This window comes from Xenopus laevis, chromosome 4L (genome assembly GCF_017654675.1).
Source record: "Xenopus laevis strain J_2021 chromosome 4L, Xenopus_laevis_v10.1, whole genome shotgun sequence".
NCBI lineage: Eukaryota > Metazoa > Chordata > Amphibia > Anura > Pipidae > Xenopus > Xenopus laevis.
The window spans coordinates 132,814,641-132,840,288 of record NC_054377.1 but is presented as its reverse complement, the minus strand read 5'-3'; positions in this window follow the sequence as shown (position 1 = coordinate 132,840,288).

Below are 25,648 nucleotides of genomic sequence, written 5' to 3'. Positions count from 1 at the left end.
CGCTCAAATCACATATGCCTGTATCAACCTACTTCTTGTAAGAATAAACACCTGCCAGACACACTAGGATCGGAGTGTGGGCTCCTGTGCAAATATAACTCTAACATCACGGGTGTCAAAACATAAATATATAAATAAGGACTATGGCCAAAAACACCTCTAGCACCACTTAAGTTACGGACTTTTACACTGATTAAATATTAACTCCTGATGGTGGTGCATGATTTTTAAGTATAATTATCCACATGCGGGTATATTTGAGCATAGCAAGTTCACTAAAAATATCATAATTAATTACTTTGAAATACTGCAATATATATTTTATCTGTTTTACTTCCCCCTCAGAACCTTGTGGTTTTTTGAGGAATACAGCAATCTCTTGTGGAAATTATCTCCTGAGCTCCCCAGCAGCCATAGGGTCTGTTTCTGGGAAAGCCCTTCCCGAGAGCTTATTGAATATATCTCACAGGGTAATTATACACAAAACAGGTTGTGATGGTAACAAATGATATGCTCATATCAATTGCTTTTCTTCCAAGAAATAGCACATTTACCAGACAAGCCTTCAGTTGTCAGGACTGTAATACTTCAAAAATCAACTGGCTGTAAGAGCAATACACTTCTATCCAACCCTACTTATTGTCTTGACTTGCTCATATCCCCTCAAGTTATTGCAACCAGCGTATTCTGTGCTCAACAATATTTATTCTCTGAATCTTCCTTTTTTTGCTGTGTGTTCCACGCATGATGACAATACATGACAAATTATACACTGTGAATAAAACAGACGGATTAATTACACATAAATAGATAGATAGATATAGATAGATAGATAGATAGATAAAGACAGATAGATAGATCAGATAGATAACGTTTCGTGTTTTGTTTAATATGTAGTGGAGCCATATGTGATTTGTATATATGGCTTTTCGGTATTGATGTACTTATTTGTCCCATGGAACTATTTATTTGAAAATATGGAATATGGATATTATGTATTTATTTATTTGTACACTATATATTTTGGATTATGAAAAGGTTTTGTTTACTATGTGTTTACTTCTCTGGTATGGATATTCCAATATCTGGGATGTTACATTGTATAATATGATACTATAAATCGTGTTTTTTTTTTTGTTCCAAGGTGATAGTTATACAATGTAGCATTTCAGTTTGATACTGGCAATAGAGAGTGTGATAATTCGCTTGTTTAACAGGGGGGTTTAATTTTAGTATGTTATAGAGTGGCCAATTCTAAGCAACTATTCAATTGGTCTTTATTATTTATTTTTAATCGTTTTTTTATTATTTACTCTTCACAACTTTCAAACGGGAGTCACTGACCCCCATCTAAAAACAAATGCTCTGTAAGGCTACACATTCATTGTTATTTATACTTTTTATTACTCCTCTTTCTATTCAGGCCTCTCCTATTCATATTCCAGTCTCTTATTCAAATTAATCCATGGTTGCTAGGGTCATTTGGACCCCAGCAACCGGATTGCTGAAATTGCAAACTGGAGAGCTGCTGAATAAAAATCTAAACAACTCAAAAAACACAAATAATAAATAAAAAGAAGACCAATTACAAATTATCTCAGGTTTTACTTCGAGGGTCGAATTGGAGGGTTTATTAACCCTCGATATTCGACCCTTAGTAAATGTGCCTAATGTTAATAAAAAATGAAAACCAATTGCAAATCATCTCAGAATATCACTCTCTACATCATACTAAAAGTTAACTCAAAGGTGAACAACCCGTTTAAACTTTATATATTATGGGAGGAGGAAAATAAGGTTTTTTTGATCATCATTATTCATCTATGTTCAATGTTTTTAACATGCTAATTAAGTGTTTGCGTATTCACCAATCAATTTACCTCCCTACAATGGTTTTTTGGATGCTATTAGAGATACGGAACACACCAGACGATCCATGATTTTAATGATGTGAAATAAACATTTGTTTTATCTTCAATCAGGGCCTTTTTGGGAGTGCTTGCCTCTTCACTACTACTTAGCCTTTGCAGCAATGCCATTATCAAAATCTTTTAGTTTTGTATTTGCAGAATGCAGAATCTGCTAAAAATAATATTTTAAAGTTTTGAGGTTTGATTAAAATATATATTTAATAGCATGAATGCAAATAAAAGTGATCCCTAGAGGTGCCATAGGTCAGACAGCTGAACCTCTGAGTGTGCTATCATGGAGAGAAGTGGTTCAGCCCTGCAGTCAATATAGCACTTTTAACAAGGATAATAAGGTTTACCTTCCCCAACCCCTGATATATATATAATAAATGCATCTGTATGTTCATGTTCTTAGAAAGGAGAAGCGGTGTATTCTTGGAAAAATAAAAAAAAAACACAGGCGTCAATTTAGTTCTGTGGGTCAGGCAGGTCTGGTGGTTGCACGGATTTGTTTTGTTTGGTTTCAGGTCCCTGATGCATTGATGTATATCTCTCTATACATACAGAAAGGCAAGGCACGTAAATGGATCTCTAGAGGACGACGAGATAATTAAGTGTATACAGTTGAAGTAGTGATGCTGGAAACCAACAGCGCAAATAAGGCAAATAAACAGAAGAAGACGGGAGTTGCTTCACCGAATTCTCCACTGTCAGCTAACATTAGGCTTTCAGTTCTCTGAACTAATAATGAGAACCTGCTCAGAGGAGCGGTCTAAACTATTTTTGATTGGAGCCGTCATTCATTTAAGGGCCTGAGCAGACCCCCGCCGCTTGTTTCCAATGAAAAGACGGGCTGTTCTTGAGCTGAGTAATGGGGTTGTTCAGTATGATGTAGAGAGTAATATTCTGAGACAATTTGCAATTGGCTTTCATTTTTTATTAACATTAAGGGGCACATTTACTAAGGGTCGAATATCGAGGGTTAATAAACCCTCGAATTCGACCCTCGAAGTAAAAATCCTTCGAATTCGAATATCGAATCCGAAGGATTTAGTGCAAATGCTACGATTGAACGATCGAAGTAAAAATTGTTCGATCGAACAATAAAATCCTTCGAATCTAACGATTCAAAGGATTTTAATAGATCGATCAAAGGATTTTTCTTCGATCAAAAAAAGCTCAGAAAAGTGATGGGGAAGGTCCCCATAGGCTAACATTGTACCTCGGTAGGTTTAAACTGCCGAAGTTTTTTCTAAGCCTTCAGTTCTTGGCTAGAAATTCTCCCTGTACTTACTGTATAAAATGTTTCTTATACTTAGTGGCTACTGTGCCAGCCCTGTAGCAGGGACGACCCCCATTCCTCCCCATAGTAACTTTCTGATACTGAACTGCTCTTACCAAGGCATCATTAGCACGGTACATGCTTATTAGAATGCTCTAGGCTTTGCTCTGGGTTCTTTCTGAGCATGCGCTGCTATATACCAGTATCCTGGAACCTGATCAGTAGGGAAGCAGACAGGGGACCTATTCATAAAAGGCAAGAAAACACATTGAATAAGTAAGCTTTACATTGCTGTAACATATTTATAAAGCTTCCTAACAACTTTTCTTGCTTGTGTGTAGCAGAAATATAAAAACATCTCAAAAAAAGTATCAAAATGTTAAAACTTGGATAAAAAACAGATACTTTTTTTTTGTCACTTTTTACAACTTAATATCCCTGCTGGAAACACTTCCATGTAAACAAATAAAAATTTGTCTCTTTATGAATTACAGGGTAATATACCAAGTCAAGGATAGTGTGAGGTAGTGGCATTATTTTTAATGTTATTCTGCTATAGCGTCATTTTATGTACCTAGAATTATAATTAGGAAACTTGGAACATTTCACTTGATTCCTCAGCCGGATTGACATGATAGAGATGCTGGAGCCTATATATATATATATATATATATATATATATATATATATATATATATAGAACAGGGGAAAAAACTTGCACTCACAGATCTTAGCGATGAAAATATAGGTGTTTATGAGCAAAAATTGACTAACGTTTCGGCAAACACTCAAGCCTTCCATATAGGTGTACGCACTCTTACCGGATTTGATGAAAGTGGGTGCGTAGGTCAAAAGATTAATACATCAGGACAAATGGACCTGCTCTCCAAGAGATTTTGTGAAAATAGTGTCTTGTTTTTATTCACAGATGCATATCCGACCTTTCGGTCCCTATTGGGACGATTTTTCCTGATGTATTAATCTTTTGACCTACGCACCCACTTTCATCAAATCCGGTAAGAGTGCGTACACCTTATATATATATACACACACATATATATATATATATATTTATATATATATATATATATATATATATATATATATATATATATATATACACACAAATACAAGAGGTCCTCTGCACTCAACCCAACAATATATGAAGGACATTGAGACATGTTGTGCCTTAGGGCAGAGACACACATTGCTATTTCAGGGGGATTAGTCGCCTGGGCGACTAATCTCCCCAAACTGCCTTCCCGCCAGCTAGAATGTAAATCATCGGTGGGATGGCACTCGGAACGATTCGTTTTCCGAAGTCGCCAGAAGTTGCCTCACAAGAAAACTTCGGGCGACTTCAGGAAAAGCCGAAGCAGTCCGTGTGCCATCCCGCTGGAGATTTACATTCTAGCCAAGGCAGCTCAGGGACATTAGTCGCCCGAAGAAGAAGCGATTTGTCGCTGGTGTGTGTGTCTCTGCCCTTAAGCTACTAATACATGCTTTACCTTTTAAACAAAACAAGGAATGTTTGTCCAAATATTGCAATATATTTAAGCTGGCCAACTACATCAAACTGATCCCTGGTATGCCCAGTCCTACACTCAACTTTCATCAAGTTCTTTAAGAATTCAATTGCTTCATTATACAATATATATATATATATATATATATATATATATATATATATATATATATAAATAATTGTAAAGAGGACCAGCACTCCATTTCCACAGTGATACTACAATAAATCATTGAGTTTTGGAAACGGAGTGCTAGTCCTCTTTACAATTATTTATATACTATTTTGGCCAAGCACCCAGAAAACAACATATTGTGAAGGAGTGCGGGTATCATCTGCATTATTCCAGTAGGCTCCGAATTAGGGGATGGCCGCAGTGGAGGAACTACCGGGGGAGCAGGGGGTGCGAGCAGGCCAGGGCCCCCCAGCAGCCCGCGCGCCACTGAAATGTGGGCCGCACGGAGGGGGGCGGGGGCCCGGCTGCACGTCACACACCAGGGCCCGCCCCCCTCTAGTTACATTACTGGATGGCCTTCTCCCATAGGCTCAATTTTATCCAATAATCTATTAAAATTTTTTACTTTATCTCTGTAATAATAAAACAGTACCTTGTACTTGATCCAAACTAAGATATAATTAATCCTTATTGGAAGCAAAACCAGCCTATTGGGTTTATTTAATTTTTAAATTAAAAGGCAAATTTCAGAAAGATCCGTTATCCTTAAAACCCCAGGTCTCGAGCATTCTGGATAATAGGTCCCATACCTGTATCTCCACTGTCACAAGCCCTCTATACCTCTAGGCTGGCACATCTAGCTGAATCCTTTGTGGGATTTGTTCTTTGTATCAACCAGATCTCAAAAAGAGAGCCAGACTGGAAACTCAAATAAGCCAATAAAGGTCCAGGGATAAGGAAAAGTATAACCCCTGGCAATGCATTATGGCTTGAATTTCCAACAAGGGGCATAATTGCAAAAAAAATGGATGTCTAATCCGGAGCTCTAACAGACTTCAGCTGCAGAACGGAAGTTGCAGTTCAACAACAGCTGGAGAATCAAAGATTGAACATCCGCGATGCTTATAGTTACATAGTAGTTACATCATTAAATTGGGTTGAAAAAAAACAAAGTCCACCAATTTCAGCCCCTCCAAATGAAAACTCAGCATCCATACACACACCCCTCCCTACTTTCACATACATTTTATATGCCCATATCTATACTAACTATAGAGTTTAGTATCATAATAGCCTTTGATATAATGTCCATTTTACGTAATAACACTCAATATCACTTAAATAACACTTGTTATGATATGTCCATTGAACTATTGCCTAGCTGTGGGTCGGTGATGCTGAGTAATATCACACGGAAGGGTTGAATGTGATCGAGAGTTTTCTCTATTTCATTTCAGATTAACTATGTCACTATTAATGTTTCTCACCCAAGGGGCCCTTATGGTGCTGGGGGTCCTGGCTGTTTCTGAACCAGTGACCCCAGTAGCCTCGAGTGAACTAACAGATCTAAGCAACATGTCCTACAATCTGTAAGAACCAACTGCCCACAGATCAGTCATTTGATAGATGGGCTTTGCGTTCATCATGAGTGGGGCTTTATACTCAGTTCAATGACTGCTGCTAAGTAAATATATATATCTGTCTCCAGGGGGCCCTATGATTTATACTCTCAGAAAGTTATTAGAAAATATGTGTAAAGTGGGATGTATTTCTAGGATAGAAGGGCTTGCTCTAAATACCCTTGGCTGGGTGCCTGTAAGTGCTGCTGTTAGTTAATATGACATTTACTGGCCCCACAACCAGCTGTCTATCTGTTGGTTAGTGCCTTGTTATTTAGATACACAGCTGGATAGATAGGCAGCTTCAGTCTATGAAGGATCTAATTGGAGAACTGTAGAATGCAAAGCTGATTGTTTTTGAGTTTGCATAATTATTATTATTATTATTATTATTATTATTATTATTAACAAGGATATATAAAATGCCAACATATTCTGAAACACTGTTCTTTGGCCTTCAAAACATAAAGTCAGATTTCTGCAGTACATAAGTATGTGTGGGATCCTCTCACTTCAAAATGAAAATATTTCTGTATATTGTAATACTTTAGAAGGTGAGGCTCAGTCTGAAGGCCGTTTGGGGCAAGGAATGGCTTGAATGTCTAATTGTTCTTCTAGAAATTCCTGGGAGGCTAGTCCAAAGGTCCATTAATGTAACATCTTAATTTCTCAGCTAAACATACTCTACTTAGGACAATAGTAACATAAGTGGTCTAACAATGTTTGGATATGGATTGTAAGCTAATTATAATGTAAGGGTCCCTAACAAAATATTGGACTAAAAAGGGACCTCAAACCCAAAACATCTAAGACCTCATAATATATCTAATATGATCTGTCCAACCCCATCAATTAGATGAGTCTGATCTGGAAGAAACATGACTGATAACTTTAACCACATGATTCCTGGGCAATATGAAGGTTGAGGAGCATTGTGGGTATTTGCGGTGTCTTCTGCCAGCCATACTATGTGCCTGAATGCTTAAAAAACTGCTTGTCCTGCAGAGGGTAAAATGAGTAGACTTTCAAGTGATCATGGCCATTTATGTGTGTACTTGAATTTGTACTTGAATCATATATCTGTCTTCTGTGCTAAATGAGCCATTTGCAGAGAAATACTCAGTGGCTCCTTGATCTAATCCAGAGCTGCTGCTGATATTCCATTGCATGGTCTGATTATCTATTATTTCACATATAAGGGGGTTGGATTATTATAAATATAAAACATGATGATGTTGTCCAAAGATATCTGTGGATATTGTAGACATGCTCAGGACCAAATCTTTTGGAATGCCACATCAGGCTTAGATGAAGTGGGACAGCCCTAATCAATAGTGCAGAGCCTTAGGTTTGTTCCATTCTTCTTTATTTATCATAAGGCAAATGATCAGTAATTGCAACTTCTCTGCCTCGTAAAAGGCTATATGATAGCGCAATAAAAAATGTATCTCTTCATTTGCACATATAGTTATATCGGTGACATGGATGGGACATGGGCATATTCTGGCATATACCTTCCTTGCACATCATTCATGATGCCTGAGACAGTAGCATGGTGCTCTGTATTAAGTACTACTGAGTATCCATATGGTAGAATAAGCTGCACTTGCCATGGATACAGGAACAACTCTCTATGTCATTTACATCTATGGCTGCTCTGAATCTGTTAGCGAGCTGGTTAATATTTATTTATTTATTCAAAGGACCACTGGACACATTAAAGGGCAACTAAAGTCTAAAATAGAATAATGTTAGAAATGCTGTATTTTGCATACTAAATATAAACATGAACTTACTGCACCAGAAGCCTAACAAGACAAATGATTTATGCTTTTAAAGTTGGTACAGGGGGTTGTCATCTTGTAACTTTGTTAAACATCTTTGCAATACCAAGATTACGCACATGCTCAGTGTGGTCTGGGCTTCAGTTGGGAGGTTAAGTTTAGTGACCGTCAGTGTTGGGCGAATTTGTGGCGTTTCCCTGAAAAATTGACAAATTTCACGCAAAATTTTCAAACGAAAAAAATACGCGAAATGGCACCGGCGTCCCATTTTTTTTACGCCGGCGAACATTCGCCATCGAAAATGCGCTGACGTGAATTCGCCGTGAATTTGCGCCTGGCGAATGAATTCGCCCATCACTACTCGTCATAAATTATCAAAACAGCACAAGTCAAAGAATATCTGCCATAGAAGCCGATACAGCAAGACTGATTAATAATCAGAATATGCAGACTGCATTGGGTCTGTGGATACAAATCTACACAGTTGTTACAGGGAAACAAACAAAGCTGCTCGAGTTCTGGGAAGTAAGTTGGGGGGGCTCCCCCTGTCAGGGACCGTCTGAAGTTTCCTATCTGCAGATGTCAGAGCAAGTAAAACGAAGGGGGAATTTCACTGCATTAAGACAGGTTTCTTATAAAAATGGTAGACTTTTTTTTATTAAAATATATTGGAGATAGATTTCTTTTTCATTAAAGCAAGTAAAAATGGGATTTTATTTTTTTGCCTTTAAATCCCCTTTCAAGTGCAGGTTTACAGAGACCCACGAAAGTGAAGAGCACAGCAGGGATGGGCACAAGGCAGTCCTGTCTTTACCACCTGCCAAAATATTACCCCAAAAAATGAATGAAGGCAGAGTAGACAGTAACATTCCAACCTACTTTTTCTGTTCATGCTTATCTAGTAATCCATCAGCATTTCTGTAGGAGAAATCCAAACAGAACAGGTAGTAACCCTTCCAACATGTTCCCCTTATCTCTGTGTTTTGCTCCCTGTGTTTCATCCTATCACTCCAAACCTCTGTGAGCCAAGAAGGCTCTTCTCCATGCCCTTTCTAGTATATAATGATAAATGGAACACAGTAACCGTTGTTTTTACTGAAATCAGGGGCCATTTGGTGAATCACTTCTTTCTAATTTTTTGGCACTTTTTCAAGAATTTCTTAGAACGATCTGTAAAGTCTTTTTCAGACAGTTAAGCACTGCAACATTTTTTCAGTCATTGACAGTATCTACATATTATTTCAGTGGGACTGACTCACCCAACTTGTAGGATTGCAGAATTTGTCACGGAACTGCAAAGCTGCTGTCCATTTGCTGATGAGCTTATACCATGTGGCGGCCATTAATTGCTGACATGATAGTAGCCCTTAATTGTATGTGTTCTCAACAGTGTCGGACTGGGACACCAGGGGCCCACTCAAAAACCTTAGACCAGGGGCCCACTCTCAGTACTATTATTGTTCCTCTCCTCACTCAACTGCTATTCTCCTAGTCTCTTTTCTTTACATACTATAATCGATTATTCCATCTATTTAGTCTCTTTTTCATGGAAATAGGGAATGACCATGAAATAGGCCAAATGTTTAGCAGCATGAGGGGCCACTGACACCTGGGCCCACCTGGAGTTTTTCTGGTATCCCACTGGGCCAGTCCAACACTGGTTCTCAGTAATATGATATGATAGCCAATATTTCTTGGAAGCTAAATGTTATTTACCACCAACCAGACTCATCTGTGAGTGAAGCATACAAACTAATCCACTCTGATTCCCTGAACTAAAAATAAGGCTTTATCTCGTCTTGGATTTATAGGTGATGAAAAATGAAGATGAACTGTCTCAAAAACAGACCAAATGTGGAAAGTTTTCTATTGGTAAATGGGGAAATGGGTTCCCCTCTTTCTCGCTTGGATCCATCACCAGTGGTGAGGCAAAAATGATCGGATTTGATAGTTCAGAGCTTGAGCCTACAATCATATGTAATCAGTGGTACAATCAGATGCAAATCCTCTAGCCCAATATCTGACTGGTCCACAGTTAGATATCCATCAGGAGGACATTGTTTTAGGCCTTGTTTTGTTACAATTGTAACCAGACTCATGGTTACAATCATCAGCGGCACACTTAGTATGTATTATTTTTGAAAACAGACTTCCTGAAAGATGTTGCCAAATCAAAGCTGACCTGCAAGCCCCTCTCACTGTTCCTGCACTTGTGACCTGGGCATATGTAAATCAGACCACTAAGTGGCTGCTTTAATTGGCTAACTGCATTGGGGCAATTAGCAGCCAAGTTAGTATATTAGACAACAGAGGGCTCATTTAAAGGAAAACTAAGTTTAACTTAAGAAGTAGGGGTAGATGCCCCAGTAGCTCCCCATCTTCTTTTCTGCTGATTCACTGCACATGCTCTGTGCTGCTGTCACTTACTGAGCTTAGGGACCTACTCACAATATACGGCTGAGGCTGATTATTAAATAATTATTGGCACACAGCAGCTCAGAAACCAGCACTATTAACATCAGAATATAAAAACCAGCTCTATAGCATCAGGCTACATGACTACATTTTCAGATTTAGCTCTCCTTTATGAAGAGCAAAGTGTAAAATGTCATACAAAACTGCTTTCATTTATACTTCACAAGGTACCTACACCCATATATGCTCCAAGCAACTTGTGCTTAGTGTTCTAGTTCAGTCTGCTTGTACAGGGCACATGGACACAAAGGTGCCCTGTTTGGAATTAACTCTTGTCTTGAAGTGTTACTTATTGAACTGCTTCTACCAGCATGGGTAATTATAAGTTGAGGCTCATGCATATTTTTAGGTGCCCACTATAATACTGGAATGCTGTAAAAAATAGGGATGCACCGAATCCAGCACTTTTTAAGCAGGATTCGGTTTCGGCCGAAACCTTGTGACTGGCCAAACTGAATTCTAATTTGCATATGTAAATTATTGGTGGGTAGGGAAATCACATGACTTTTCGTCACAAAAGAAGAATTTTTTCAACTTTTTACTTTCCTGTCCCTCATTTGCATATGCAAATTAGGATTTGGATTCAGTTCGGCATTCTCCCGAATCTTTCACCAAGTTGAATCCCAAATAGTGGATTCGGTGCATGCCTAGTAAAAAACATGCATTTTTGCACCTAGGACTTCATTCTTAAGTACCTATAAGTACAAAATTGTTGCCCCATCAGAGATGCGAGCTAACAGACAGATTAGGGATGCACCGAATCCAGGATTCGGTTCTGGATAAGCCAGGATTCTGCCTTTTTCAGCAAGATTCGGCCGAATCCTTCTGCCCAGTCGGACCGAATCTGAATCCTAATTTGCATATACAAATTAGGGGCAGGAGGGAAATCACGTGACTTTTTGTCACAAAACAAGGAAGTCAAAAATGTTTTCCCCTTCCCACCCCTAATTTGCATATGCAAATTAGGATTAGGTTCAGTATTCGGCCGAATCTCTTGCGAAGGATTCGGGGGTTCGGCCAAATCTCTTGCAAAGGATTGGGGCGTTCGGCCAAATCTCTTGCGAAGGATTTGGGCGTTCGGCCGAATCTAAAATAGTGGATTCAGTGCATCCCTACTAGTGATGGAAACAATTTGATATTTAATGTTACTAAATGATATACAAATAAAGGCCATTATAAGATTTAGCCCCTCCAGTCCATGTTTGCCTTTAAAACACAGTTATACACTGTCTGGTGACTCCAGAATCCCTTATGCCTTCAAGTAATATATCATCAGTAAGGTTTGAGAAGCGGATCTGTGTACTTTATATTAAACAGACCCTGGTTATGAGCATCTAACAAGGCTGTAATTGTTTGACTAAGAGCAAGCGTTCTGCTGATGAGGAGTCCTGTAATGTTAATACAAGATTACAGTCAATGTTTAAACACTGTACTGTGGCCCAGCTCCAGACTGGGGGCTGAACTAAAGTCACTAATTTCATACATACGCTGCTTCCCTACTGCAGAGCCTTCTAGCAATCTACACGCAGAGCCTGTGCTGAGCCAAAGGGATGGTGCCGTGCACAGAGCGGGGCTGTTACAACAGACCTACAGAAGTTCTGACAAGTCTCCTTGTGTACCTATAGCAGCCACATCTGGATTTGCCCAGTTTCTGCCCTAAGCAGGACGCCTGAGGAACTGTTTACATTCTTGCCGAAGTCTCGGATGTTTTCAGATTTTCAGCAATCAGCTGAAACACGTGGCGAGATGCCCAGATCTCCTGCGTGCCAAACTTATTTGCTTTCCATAGAGAAACTAAAAGAGGAGGCATGCTTTCACAGGTCTTGTTCTTTTACCGTAGGCCATGTTCATGGGTTGGTTTTAAAATAAGTGAAGTTTTCAGTGGGCCCCTGATCATCATGGGGGCCCAGAACAAGATTCTGTGAGATGTTGTCCTTTAAAGGATACTGTCATGGGAAAAAATAAAAACCCATCAGTTAATAGCGCTGCTCCAGCAGAATTCTGCACTGAAATCCATTTCTCAAAAAAGCAAACAGATTTTTTTTATATTTAATTATATCTGACATGGGGCTAGACATATTGTCAGTTTCCCAGCTGCTCCCAGTCACGTGACTTGTGCTCTTATTAACTTAACTTCAGTCACTCTTTACTGCTGTACTTCAAGTTGGAGTGATATCACACCCTCTCCCCCCACCCCAGCAGCCTAACAACAGAACAATGGGAAGGTAACCAGATAACTCCCTGACACAAGACAACAGCTGGCTAGTAGATCTAAGAACAACACTCAATAGTAAAATCCAGGTCTCACTGTGACACATTCAGTTACATTGAGCAGGAGAAACAACACCCTGCCAGAAAGCAGTTCTATCCTAAAGTGCTGGCTCTAATCCCCCTTGCTAATAAAAAAACCCTACTCCCTACCCTCCATAGTCCCAGGACAGGTGTTCACACAAGCCCCTAAGCTGGTAATTACCCCTCATTGCAGAGTAAGCGCAGCAAAGCTCACATGCGCCATCTTGCGGCACTTTCTTCGGGTCCCTTCGGCAATTTCCCTGGCTTTCAATGCATGCAATTGTTTGGGACAGGGATATTGCTACAACTGAGCGCAGTTACGGCGCATATTTACTGAAGATTCCCAAAGCACTGAAGATGTCCCCCGTGAGCTCCACTTCGCTGACTCTGCAATGAGGGGTAATTACCAGCTTAGGGGCATTTACTTGTGTGAACACCTGTGTGGTGGGGGAGCAGGGAGGGTGGACTATGGAGGGTAGGGGTTTTTATTAGCAAGGGGGTTTAGTCATAAAAATTACAAAGTCAGCACCTGGTCTAATAACTCATAGCAGCCAATCAGATGGTTCAGGAATGAAATTTTATATTGTAGAGTGAATTATTTGCAGTGTAAACAGTGTCATTTAGAAATAAAAACAACATCATAAAAAGCATCCTTTAATTCTTACAGCTTTCATTTGTGAATTTCATATATCCATCATTTATGAGCTTCTGACTCCTGCCAATATTAATTTAATTAGTGATGCCAAATTCAACCAACCTATTAGCTGCTGAATCTTATTTGCTTCTTTGGATTTAGTCTTTACATCTCATGTAGAAACTGGATAGAAGCATGAATGTGCCAGTCACTGAGGGCAGCCCTGTACAGTGGAGCATGTGTGGCCAACTGAAGGAAAGGAGTGGGCCTCTATGGAAAATAATCTTGGGGAATCCATTATTATATATCAACACAGTACAGGGCAGGTCCAGACTGAGACTGGAAATAGGCAATTTCAGGTACACAATGGCCCAAGCAGTGCCAACGTGCCCATGAAATAGTAACTGTCTTACAGCAGACTCTCTGGCATTTGCTGATATAATCTCAAAGCTGCATGTTTTTGCCCAAAGTCAAACTTGCTCTACAGTTTTGCCCCTCTAGCATGGCTAGCAAAGATTTCTATCTGGCTCTTGGAGGTCCCATAACAAACAAGGGAAAGTTGTGCTCACCACTAATTTTTAAAAACATTAAGTGGGGGTGCAATGAGACTGTGACCACACAATTCACATAGACAAATACAAGAGATCCTCTGCACTCAACCCATTATCAACGCTATTATTATGAATTCCTGGACTTAAGGAAACAAGATTCAAATAATTGATATAGTATAATTAAAGATAATTTTGCTTGACTAACATGATAAAATAGGATTTGGAATAATTTTCTTGGGGTGAAGGGTCCCCTTTAATCCCCCCTCCCCACCCCCTGCTAGTGCATACCTGCCAGCGAGTACCAGCACATACCTGGGAGGTGAGGGAGTCCAAAGGTTCAGGAGGCTGTGGGGAGTAGGTCTAGGCCAGTGAGGCCCACAAGGGCCGGCGCCCACCAGGTTTTTTTCTCAGTGTCCCACCGGCCCAGTCCGACTGTGACTCTGTGTATTGCACCATAATGGGTGCAATTTTGTGCCCCCTCAGCATGTGTAATGCTTGCCCATACTAAACATACATGAGCTGTTATATCGCCTTAAAAAGTGATTAACCTACATATGTAGTTCTTTTTTTGTTTTCAATTACTGCTCCTTAGCATCAAATATACTTGCAGCTTACCAGGCTGTTATTTTTGTACCATATGGGTCTGTGTGAGAGAAATGTATCAGAAAACTTGCTAATTTGGCATCTGAGTGGCAAATTAGGTTCCATTGGCTTCTTTAAGTAAACCCCACTTTTTCCAGTATTCACAAATAACAACAAACAGAACTGAGACACCAAAATGATGGGTTTCTAGCAATAAAATCAAAGACGTCAGAATAACACAAAGTGAGTGTCTCTTGTGCAGAATGAAACAGGGCAGATAAAAACAAACTTGTTAGTGTTCCCATGAGCCGAGTCAGCGTAAGGGTCAATGATGGTTTCCTCCTGTTACACAAAATTACAACATGAAGTGGGTACAATGTGCTCATTCAAATGTTGTTAACTGTCAAGCAGCAAACTGAGAGAATAGGGAGAAACACTGGGACATACTGAATGCTATAAATACAAATAACAGATCCCTATCAGTACTCACATAATAAAGAACCTTTAGACTAATGGCACCCAGAGTGGTTTCAGGAGCATTGCCCTCCATGTTTTTTTTTACCCTCCCTAAAAATCTAAAATTGCTGCCAGTTACCCATGTTTCATTTTACTTTTAACTTTATTTCCTTAGGCAGCAGTGGGGGTTATAATGGATATTTTGAAAACAATATGTTGGGCGAAATGGAAAAATTTGCTGCATGTACCATGGCCCTAAGCAATTTGTGGTTCTTAAAAACACAGTCAACTGCTTTATAACTGGGAATTCATAACAGTCTCTTTCTTTAACAGGTCCTCTCAGTAGGCTTCACAGATCTTCATTTTGGATTGTTCACAGTATATTACTCAGTATAGGTTTGTAACCTGTTATCCAGGATGCTTGGGACCTGGGGTTTTCTGGATAATGGAACATTCAGTAATTTGGATCTTAATACCTTAAGACTGCTTTTGCCTCCAATAAGGATTAATGATATCTTAGTTTGGATCAAGTATTGTTTTGTTAGTACAGAGAAAAAGAAATCATTTTAAAAAAATCTGGATTATTTGGATAAAATGGAGTCTATGGGAGATGTTCTTTCTGTAATTCAGAACTTTCTGGATAACGGGTTTCCAGATAACGGATCCCATTCACTTCATAGGATACGTTCCCAGATGGCATGAAAAGATGTAGATTATTAGTTATGGCTAGCGATAGAACATACTCAATAGGTGTATGGCCCTAGAGTACATGGACCTCACAGAGGTGTTCCTCTTAGACTTTCTCTGAACCTAAACTTATCTCATGATGCCTGATGTCTATGGTACTAACACTTTCTGCTCTCAAACAGCCACTAGTTGTGAGCCTCTGGTGGTTCTGACAACTATCATAAGCCTGAATTGCTCTCCTAGACTACTACTTTACTAAACTATTACATTAGCTTGTACTTTTACCACCTTTACATCCTATCCTACTGAGGATCCTGCCTGACTTACCTTTCTTTCAAACAAACACCTAAATTAATTATGTATCACCTTTTAATTACTATTTCTATTATCTATTAATATTACTGTATTAAAGAGGAGTGTGAAGACCCACTAAAACATTCATGGTGACCCATTTTTGAGTGCCAACCTATAGGTTAAGAACTACTTTCTTAAACAGAGAGAGATATTAGTTACATAAATGTATAAGTTTACCAGCTTTATTTCCAAGAAATCCCTACTTTTTATTGTGGAACTATTTACCCTATCAGTCATATTTCCTAGGACCGTACTTCTCGTTTTAGAAAAAGTGCCTTCTAAACCTCTCCATTGATGAGGAAGCTCTCCAAAAGCAGTTATTAGAAACACTCAAATATTGAACCAAGAATGTTAAATATGAAGTGTTCCTGCTGCTGCCGTCATCCATCCATAAACCTTATGGAAACATAGCAGTTCCATTTCAGTAAGTTAGTAGGCCACAGGTTTAACATCCCAGGGTTAAATCATTCAGTGACACCATCTTGTATTAATCTGCCCAAACTAAGCATATCCAGCCTTCACTTGGAATTACATCTGGGTTCCAGACCAATTGTAAAATAATTTATCTGCTAATCTAAAAACATCTAAAATTTCACTGAACCTCGTTCATAATCATGGGCTTGTTTGATAATGTGATAATGATGAATAATTATGTCATGCTAGAAAGGTAATATGTTTGGATGATAGTCACAAAGAGCTAACATTCAAATGATCGTGGAGACAAGCAAAAACAGGGAGCTATGGTTAGCTGGGGGAGGCTTACAAGCTGTGATGAGACACAGAGAGAGGAAGGGAGCTCAGGGGGGACGGCAGCACATCAAGACAGGAACATCAAAAACTAAAAGCAGGTTGTTTTATAGAGATTTTCATCAGAATATCATCAGAGTCACTAGGTAACCATTAAAGTTCATTAGGCCCTATTATCATTAAACCAACAGGGCAGATTCTACACAGCTCTGAAATTGGCTAATACAGAAGTATAATCATGTTTGTAACCTTCGGTGTAGGAAGGATCTTCACTGCAGCTTGTGCTTGGACCCAACAACACTAACTCACTGTTTTTTAGGACAAATATTTTAACCCTAAATAGTATTTTTCCTGCGTTTTATGTCAAATGTTGCATGTGTGAATCTCTGACTCTATATGATTTAACTAATGGATTAAAGTACATTTCAGTCCTTTAAAGGAGAACTAAAACCTAAAAATTCAAAACGGAGGACAAAAGGACAATATGCAGTATACTGCCAATGTGCAATTTTATTGCTATCCACACGACATGTTTCGGGCGTCACAGGCCTTTTCTCAACTTGAGAAAGGGCCTGTGATGCCCGAAACATGTTGTGTGGATAGCAATAAAATTGCACATTGGCAGTTATACTGCATATTGTCCTTTTGTCCTCCGTTTTGAATTTATACATTGGTACAAAAAGGTGCATGGACGGAGCACCTGTGGGACAGCTGGACTAGCTATACTTTGCTTATACGTGTATAAACTACAGAGTGATAAACCCTAAAAATTCATATGGCAAAAATGGCCTAAAGTTTCAGCTAGTCAATAGCAGCAATGATCCAGGACTTCAAACTTGTCACAGGGGGTCACCATCTTGGAAAGTGTCTGTGACACTCACATGCTCAGTGGGCTCTGAGCAGCTGTTGAGAAGCTAAGCTTAGGGCTCGTCACTAATTATCCAGCTGAAAATGAGGTTGGTCTGTAATATAAGCTGATGCTACAGGGCTGATTCTGATGCTAATTGCACTGGTTTCTGTGCTGCCATGTAGTAATTATCTGTATTATTATCTGTGTACTGTATATTGTGAGTGGGTCCCTAAGCTCAGTAAGTGACAGCAGCACAGAGCATGTGCAGTGAATCAGCAGAAAAGAAGATGGGGAGCTACTGGGGCATCTTTGGAGATACAGATCTTTACTTTGGTTGCCTTGGGCTGGTACAGAAGCCCTAAACATAATGTACAACATTTGTAGCTTTAGTTCTTTTTAGGAGAAGCAGAAGTCTTCTGTAGATGCCAGAGATAGAAGGATGGACAAAGCCAGATACGATGTTACTGCTGATGTCCTGCAGTGGAGTTTATTAATGCCCCTGCCACAATTGAAGGAACACAATTACAGGAACAGTGTTGCTCTGTCATTACTGCCTGCAATAAGGGAGTTAGAGAATGGGGAAGGGGTTGCCTACATGCCCACCCACCTGACCCTCAGAGCTGATAAATTTAGGCAGAGCTGTATTCATCATTTTAACACAGGTCTTTGTGCTCCAATTTTTAAAGATAAATATGGTGGATTACTCCAATTGTTTGCCCTTTACACCCTGCCCTGCATTAAACGGATACTGTCATGGGGAAACATGTTTTTTGCAAAACACATCAGTTAATAGTGCTGCTCCAGTAGACTTCTGCACTGAAATCTATTTTTCAAAAGCGCAAACGGATTTTTTTTTATATTTAATTTTAAAATCTGACATGGGGCTAGACACATTGTCAGTTTCCCAGGAGCCCACAGTCATGTGACTTGAAGAATTCAATCACGCTTTACTGCTGTACTGCAAGTTGGAGTGATAGTACCACCCTCCCTAACAACAGAACAATGGGAAGGTAACCAGATTACAGCGCCCTGACACAAGATAACAGCTCCCTGGTTGATATAAGAACAAACTCAAAATCAAAGTAAACTTAATTGCCTTAAAAAAATGCCTTACCCTTTAAACAAAACAGGGATTGTTTGTCCATATATTGCAATATATTTAAGCTGGCCAACTACGTCAAAGTCATCCCATATCTGGCCAGCCCTACACTCAATTTTCATCTGATTCATTAAGAATTCTATTGTTTCATTATACATTTTACAAAGGGACTAAGTTTTACCTGCAATTTACTAGCTATGGGAAGTTGAGTCAGCATTATAGGATACTGTAGTAGCTAACTTGGATCTGTTACATGGATTTGTTATATGTATATGGAACATAATTTTAATTTTAATATTTTCCCTGTTAAACATGGTATTCTTAACACAATATGCATTGGATTGGTTTTACAATTATTGTAAATTATTAAGCACAGGTCACTTTGTCTACAATATATATGTGAATTTTTAATCTTTTTTTAATCCTATTTAATTGATGTGCACTCAGCACTTTGATATCTGCACCAATCACTCTAATGCTATGGATGTGATGTCATTCCTTAATTGCATATGGTCTATTGGCTATATATATCACTTCATGTTAAGGGTGTGGTTGCCTTGAGAAAGGTTCCAGTGGGGACTGAAACGTTACGTTGGCTAAGACATGCATTACTTAATACACATTTTTTGATTTTGAAAAATATCCCGGAGTTGCTGGTTCTTTTTTGGAAAATGTATGTAAGCTTTAACCGTGCAACTGGGTGAGGTCTGGAAGCGGTGTGCCGCCCATCACACTACACATATATATATATATAATATTTTATATTGCATTAACATAAGTGTGGTTTCGGTTCAAGGTCCTGCTTGGAGGATCAATCCTAACAAGTCTAAAATATACTAAATTATTGGTGTAGGAGTCATTCAGCCATAGAAAATCTAGCACACCATATCAGTGTTCACCCCAAATCTCAGCCTGGCTGCTTTTAAGATGGGTTCTCGTGTATCTAGGAGAGCAAATAGATATTTTCCCAGAATAACACCCTCATAGTCCTTCAAGCTGAACCAGCCCACTGCTTTTCCAGGCTTCTCCATGTGGGCCAGCGATACAGTTTGGGACCACTAAAAAGCCCCCCATCCCCAAAAAGAACAGAAAGAGAAGAACAGCCCAAAGACAAGACATGAAGAACAGTTAAGAAGACAGGTTCTTTCACACTGAACAAGGGGTAGGAACTATCTTGTAAATCAAAATTCTGTTGGAAGTTACTCTCTCCATATCACTCCTTGACAAGTAAAGCGTTAACAGAATCATCTAAGCTTTAGGATGCTCATCAAAAGCAAGTCATTTTAAATCAAAAAGTAAATGCAGAAAGCACAGTTTTTTTAATTCCAAAAAATGTCCACGACCTCCATATTATTATTATTATTATATGATCCCCTTATATATTTATACATCGTTAAGGGGTGATATGATAACTATGTATAAATATATAAGGGGATCATATAATAATCTCTCTAATGCTTTATTTACCAGTAGGTCTTTCCAGCTGACATAAGGTCAGCCATTCAGATTAGAAGAAAGGAGGTTCCGATTAAATATTCAGAAGGGGTTTTGTTACAGACAAAGAGCTGTGAAGATGTGGAATTTTCTTCCTAAATCAGTGGTACAGGCTGATACATTAGATAGCTTTAAGAAGGGGTTGGATGGCTTTTTTAGCAAGTGAGGGAATACAGGGTTATGGGAGATAGCTCATAGTACAAGTTGATCCAGGGACTAGTCCGATTGCCATTTTGGAGTCAGGAAGGATTGTTTTCCCCTCTGAGGCAAATTGGAGAGGCTTTAAATGGTTTTTTTTTGTCTTCCTCTCGATCTTCTAGCACTTAGGCAGATAAAAATAGAGTTAAAAGGCTGGAATTGATGGACATGTGTCTTTTTTCAACCTCACTTACTATGTTACTATATATGAGCATCAGGGCACTATTCCATTATCCATTAACAGACTAATGACCATGAGTCACAGCTTACATCTTTAGGTGGATGCCAGAAGCTATAATTTAGCAACAGGTTAGGAATGACAGGTAGACTATAATGGGTGTCACCCAAGTGAATAAGAATGAGGAAGTTCTACAAGAGGATCCATAAATGTCGCTTGAGCAGGGCCCAAAAACAGCTGGAGGGCAGGAGGTTGGTTATACAGAATTTTAAAAATCCTGACTGTGCTATGCAGTCGTATCATTAATGAAGCAACCACATAGCATGTTGCAATTATTTGGAGTCGTTTTCCATTGACTGGCAGCATATGTATAAATACATTAAGCTGAGTCAACGCAAGCCTACTTGATAATTCTTTCTAAATATAACCCACTAGACGTCTGGTTGAAGCAGAAGCAAAAGGGGAAAAATGCTTACTTGGTGGTTCAAAATGTGAAATTTTGGCTCAGGAACTGGAGGTCTGCCCTTGGGCAAGATGTGGGGTGATTGAGACACGGACTTTGTCTTTTACATGACGATGTTTCTAATCAGAGTCTCTTGAACAAATGTAACCCTCTCCAAAATCAGAGGAAGCTGGTGCCTAGTTAATACTCAGCCATATTCCACCGGGAAAGGGACAGATTCTGCACACAGAGCTTTTCTGCTTGCAACATTCTGCATATATATATATATATATATATATATATATATATATATATATATATATATATATATATATATATATATATATATATATATATATATATATATCTATATAGATATATATATATAGATATATATATAGATATATATATATAGATATATATAGATATATATATATATATATATATATATATATATATATATAAACCCTTTAATTTTCTTTTATTATTTCTTTTTCTTTATCCTGATTAGTTGTTTGCATAACACAGTGGCGGAGATAAGATAATCAGCAATATATAGGACTACTGTAAATAGTATCCCTTTACATTTATTACCCCTCCCCCAGTGTCTAAAATAATGATAAGGACCACTGATTAGGCCTAATTTTCCGTTCTGACAGATAGAATCCTACGACATGAATGAAATTCAATGAAATATTCCACAGCCACACTCCCTTCCCAGAGACTATTATCCACTGTTACTATAGGCACCATCTCTCCCTACTATACCTGCTATCCCACAGTCACACTCCCTTCCCAGAGACTATTATCCCACTGTTACTATAGGCACCATCTCTCCCTACTATACCTGCTATCCCACAGCCACACTCCCTTCCCAGAGACTATTATCCCACTGTTACTATAGGCACCATCTCTCCATACTATACCTGCTATCCCACAGTCACACTCCCTTCCCAGAGACTATTACGGTATCCCAATGTTACTATAGGCACCATCTCTCCCTACTATACCTGCTATCCCACAATCACACTCCCTTCCCAGAGACTATTACGGTATCCCAATGTTACTATAGGCACCATCTCTCCCTACTATACCTGCTATCCCACAGTCACACTCCCTTCCCAGAGACTATTATCCCCACTGTTACTATAGGCACCATCTCTCCCTACTATACCTGCTATCCCACAGTCACACTCCCTTCCCAGAGACTATTATCCCACTGTTACTATAGGCACCATCTCTCCCTACTATACCTGCTATCCCACAATCACACTCCCTTCCCAGAGACTATTACGGTATCCCAATGTTACTATAGACACCATCTCTCCCTACTATACCTGCTATCCCACAGTCACACTCCCTTCCCAGAGACTATTATCCACTGTTACTATAGACACCATCTCTCCCTACTATACCTGCTATCCCACAGTCACAGTCCCTTCACAGAGACTATTATCCACTGTTACTATAGGCACCATCTCTCCCTACTATACCTGCTATCCCACAGTCACAGTCCCTTCCCAGAGACTATTATCCCACTGTTACTATAGACACCATCTCTCCCTACTATACCTGCTATCCCACAGTCACAGTCCCTTCCCAGAGACTATTATCCCACTGTTACTATAGGCACCATCTCTCCCTACTATATCTGCTATCCCACAGTCACAGTCCCTTCCCAGAGACTATTATCCCACTGTTACTATAGACACCATCTCTCCCTACTATACCTGCTATCCCACAGTCACAGTCCCTTCCCAGAGACTATTATCCCACTGTTACTATAGGCACCATCTCTCCCTACTATATCTGCTATCCCACAGTCACACTCCCTTCCCAGAGACTATTATCCCACTGTTACAGGTACCTTGCACCCTCTTGCATTAATTTGCTAGCTGAGGGCATATTAGTTCTAAAGGTATATAAATGTTTCATTCTTAAAAAACTAATGGGTAAATGTATTTTAATTCACATGTTAATATAAAATAAAGAAGGCACTTCTCTCTAAAGCGCCGCATCCATTCTATTTACAGGTCTGCTCTTCCATAAACCTTCCAATGCCATTTACTAGAATTCCTTTCTTTTATTTCCGTGTGGGAAGTCCTGGTAAAGTCACAGGCGGTGTATTTTGCATTATTGTTTTACAGAAACGTTCACATTCACAGACGTGAAGTTACAAAAACAAGAACAGGGGGTTAAATGTCTGTTTTTTAACAACAAAAAAAACATTTGAATGCAAATTTTCTACTTACAATGATGTTTATATTTAAGAACAGTCTGTTCTCGGCCTTGATGAAGAAACCAATAAAGGAACAGGGTGCAGTGTGCAGTTTGCACCGCCGGTTCCATGGGTGCATGCAGATTAGATGGCCCTAAAGCTGGCCATACACAGGCAGATAAAAGCTGTCAACATGGCTCCCTCAGACTGAATTTGCAGTTAATTGACCCATGTATGAGGGTCTTGTGATGGGCTGATCATCCGATATGTATTGCACACATAGAAAATCTCATCAGGCCAGAAGCATTGGTGTATTGATGCAGTCCTTGTCTGATGGGTAGGGATGTAGCGAACGGCGGAAAAAATGTTCGCGAACATATTCGCGAACTTGCGTCAAAAATGCGAACAGTTCGCGAACGTCGCGAACCCCATAGACTTCAATGGGAAGGCGAATTTTAAAAGCTAGAAAAGACATTTCTGGCCAGAAAAATGATTTTAAAGTTGTTTAAAGGGTGCAACGACCTGGACAGTGGCATGCCAGAGGGGGATCAAGGGCAAAAATGTATCTGAAAAATACATTGTTGACACAGCGCTGCGTTTTGTGCTGTAAAGGGCAGAAATCACACTACGTCACTCAGGTGATGTTTCTGGACACGGAATGTGAAAAAGCTCACACAGCTAGGTGGCACTTGGTTAAAGACTGGGCAAACAATGCCTGCAAGGGCAACGTATACAGTAGTGGATACGGAATATATTATTGCTGCTGTAAAAACATCACTCAGGTGATGTTTACGGACACGGAATTATTATTGTTATTTAGACAGAATGTGAAAAAGCTCACACAGCTAGGTGGCACTTGCATACCTCCCAACTGTCCCTCTTTTGACCACTCAACCCCCTGTCCCTCTTTTGTACTGGAAAGTCCCTCTTTTCTCTGCACTGAACAGCCAGAAAAAAAACAGTTTCTAACTTAATTAGCTTTTGGCAGAGAGCTCAGAACAGCTAACAGGTGCAAATAAGATACTTTGTAACAATTTTGACTCTGGTTGGTGCTGGTAGTGGTGAACTACTAGGAGGAGCAGCACACCAGTCCCACTCCCCAACACAGCTAGACTAATAGCACTGGGCTCTTACAGTAGCAAAGTAAAAAAAACAAAAAAGAAAATAAAAGCAGTCCTTACAAGGACTATTGGGTTACAGGCAGCAGTCAGCAGATGAGAGATCAGCAGCAGTGCCCACAGCAGCTACATACAGAGCACTGCAGTAGAACAGGCCTGGTCAGTGCAGGCAGAATTCTAGCGTAGTCAGACAGGCAAGGGTCAAACCCGCGAGGTCAATCAGAAGAGTCAAACAGGCACGGGTCGGATTACAGAAGTTAGAATAGTCGATTACCAGGCAGGGGTCAGGATCACAGAAGTAAGAGTAGTCAGGCAGGCAGGGGTCAAAACAGGAATCAGATAATCAGAATAGTTCAGCAATAGCACCAGGAACTCACAGCAAAGAACCTATAACGGGCAATGATCTCAGTGCTAAAGCCCCTTTAAATACTTTTGAATTTTGTGGCACTGCGAACTGACGTCACACGCCAGCGCCAATACGCCTATAAATAAAGGAACTGCGTGCCGCGTGTGCACTAAGGAACCAGCACAGCAGAAGGAAGGGAGCGTGGAGGACGCCCCCGCTGAGAGTGTGGCGGACGCCCCCGCCAGCCCACTAGGCCACCAGGATGAGTGTCTCTCACAGCAACATCACAATTTTCCACTTCTGACTTTCACATTCAATTTGTTTTGAGGGTATTACATTTCCTTTACTAAAAATATTCTTTCTGATTGTTTATTCATATAACTATTCGTGAATTCCTCAGCCAAACTTGTTTCTTGCAAGGCGACCAATGTTATCATGCTATGAGTCGCTGACAGATTTTTCCTGCTTGACTGGAATGTAAGTTTGGCGGCAGTTGAGAAGCCCCCACACTGAGTCTCAGATTTGCACTGGAATACTCATAATGCTAAGGAATCCAAAACATTTAAAATAATCTCAGAATACAAGTGAATTCCGAACTGAGCGCTAGATTTGGTTATGGGAAATTTCTACCGCTACAGGAAATCGCATTGTGGTAATGGGTCAAAGGAAGCCTGTTGATTCTATTTTAGCAGCGTGATATTAAATGATCTCAGCATAAGGGGAAACGTTTCGAAAAAAATAAATCAGTCATTTCAGATATGATTTCTCACTTTCAGTGCTGTTGTATTAAAAACAGGGGGAAAGTGAAATAAAGGCTTTGTTGTCCCATGATGGCACGAGGCAGTGCTCTATTG